Raw genomic sequence first — 2,026 nt, 5'->3', positions numbered from 1 at the left:
AAAAAAAGACCTCTTTTGATTAGAACTGTTCTTCAAATTATTAGAATGTGATGGATGTGTTTGGATGAGGAAGAAGCTCACAGTTAGGTTTAGATTTCTTCTCTGAGCAATTTATCACCCTAGCATTAGTCAGATACCCAATCTCCAGTCCCTTTCAGGATATATAATTAAATAAAGTATAATAACAGAGCAAGTAAAATTAATGATTATGATTGATCTTGCAAGAGTCTCCTGTTTGCATTTCTACACAGAGGGTATAGAGCATAATTTCTTAAGACATTGGTTCTTTTCTATAGGCTGTAGGTTAAATCCCGGAGTCCTTATGCAGTAAAATCTGTTGCTTAATATGATGATTAAATGAAGAAACAATGGATTTCAGCTCTAGCATGAAACTAGCTCTTGTGTGGAACAGCTCTCCAACTTACCATTTTCTTTGAGTCTTGAGAGTCAGACAAAATTGTTTAGTTCCTGTGCTGATGTGATTCTGTAGGAATGCATTTTTGTCTCTGGAGATGCAAAAAGTTAGTTCTATCACCTTTATGGTTCCCTTCACCCTAACTATTTATACTTTCATCTCCAACATTTCCATTTCTTTTTTCTCTAGGCTGCTCATTACTCGCCTCCTGAGTTTCAGCATGCTATCCTTATCTTTTTTTGGACTTTACCTACAAAGCCAGCCAACACAATACTACGAATTTATGCTTTCTAAATCATTCTTCCCCACTTCCCAGACCATGTAATAACGTCTGTTGATTTCAAGCTCTTGTTATTTGTATCTTTTTTACATTTGTCATAAAGAATTTTGACAAAATAAATTATCAGAAAGATAAGAACTGATATTAGTTCTGGCAATACTATTATAAATCAGAATCATAGAATGGTTTGGGTTGGAAAGGACATTTAAGACCATCTGGTTCCAACCCCCTGCTATAGGCAGAGACACCTTCCTATTGACCAGGTTTCTCAAAGCCTCATCCAGCCTGGCCTTGAATGCTTCCAAGGAGGGGGCATTCACAGCCCCTCTCAGCAACATGTTTCAGTGTCTCTTTGCCTTCACAGTGAATAATTTCTTCTTAATATCTAGTCTAAACCTATGCTCTTCCAGTTTAAAGCCATTTCCCCTCATACTGTCAGTGCCTGCCCTTATAAAAAGTCCCTCCCAATTTTCCTATATGTCTCCTTCAGGTACTTGAAGGCCTCTATAATGTCCCTCCTTCTTTTGTCCAGACTAAAGAGCCCCAGCTCTCTCAGCTGCTCCCTGTAGGGGAGATGTTCCAGCCCTCAAATAATGAAATGCTGAAACTAAGCAGAAATTGGGAAATTCAGTGTTTTATCCCACAGCTGAAAACTACAAAGGAAATACCTATTTACCTGAATTGTAGAATTTTTCTCTGTGCTATATGTGCATGTGTGCATGTGTGCATGCACATAGTGTCAATGAAATGATCTGTGTGCCAAGGCTCCTTGCTGCAGAGCTTCCACAGAATGTCCACTTTGCTTTTATAGTAAAGGAAATGATGTGAAATCTCAAATACAGACATTCTTTCTTATTTTCTTTTGAAATGGTTTGAAATTGACTCCAAGTGAATTATCAAATATCAAACTAGATATTTCCTAATTTATTAGTATTTCTTCTTGTTGTCAAATTTTGTCTTGCCAGACCTGGAAGTAATTTTAACATGAATGACAGCTTTGTGGAAAATCACATCAGATATGAGATGTGCCCATAATTTGCTGATGGTTTATAAAACTAGTTACCGGAATGTGAGATGGTATATTTTTGAAGAATAATACAGATACATTAAAGTTGATGGCTTCAATAGAAGTCTCTGAAATTCTCTTTGAATTCTGGGCAGAAGTTATTATTTTAAGTGACAATAATGTATTCACCATTTTGTTTCAAGATTTCAGTTTTACCTTAATGTTGGAAATCTCTGCTTCTTTCTCCTGTTACCTTGTGTGGTCATTGAATGAATCTGTATTGTTTCTGAACAGCCACTTGGGCCATACATTCAAATCAGTTTTC

Source organism: Meleagris gallopavo, chromosome 1 (genome assembly GCF_000146605.3).
Source record: "Meleagris gallopavo isolate NT-WF06-2002-E0010 breed Aviagen turkey brand Nicholas breeding stock chromosome 1, Turkey_5.1, whole genome shotgun sequence".
Lineage (NCBI taxonomy): Eukaryota > Metazoa > Chordata > Aves > Galliformes > Phasianidae > Meleagris > Meleagris gallopavo.
This window is presented reverse-complemented; position numbering follows the sequence as displayed.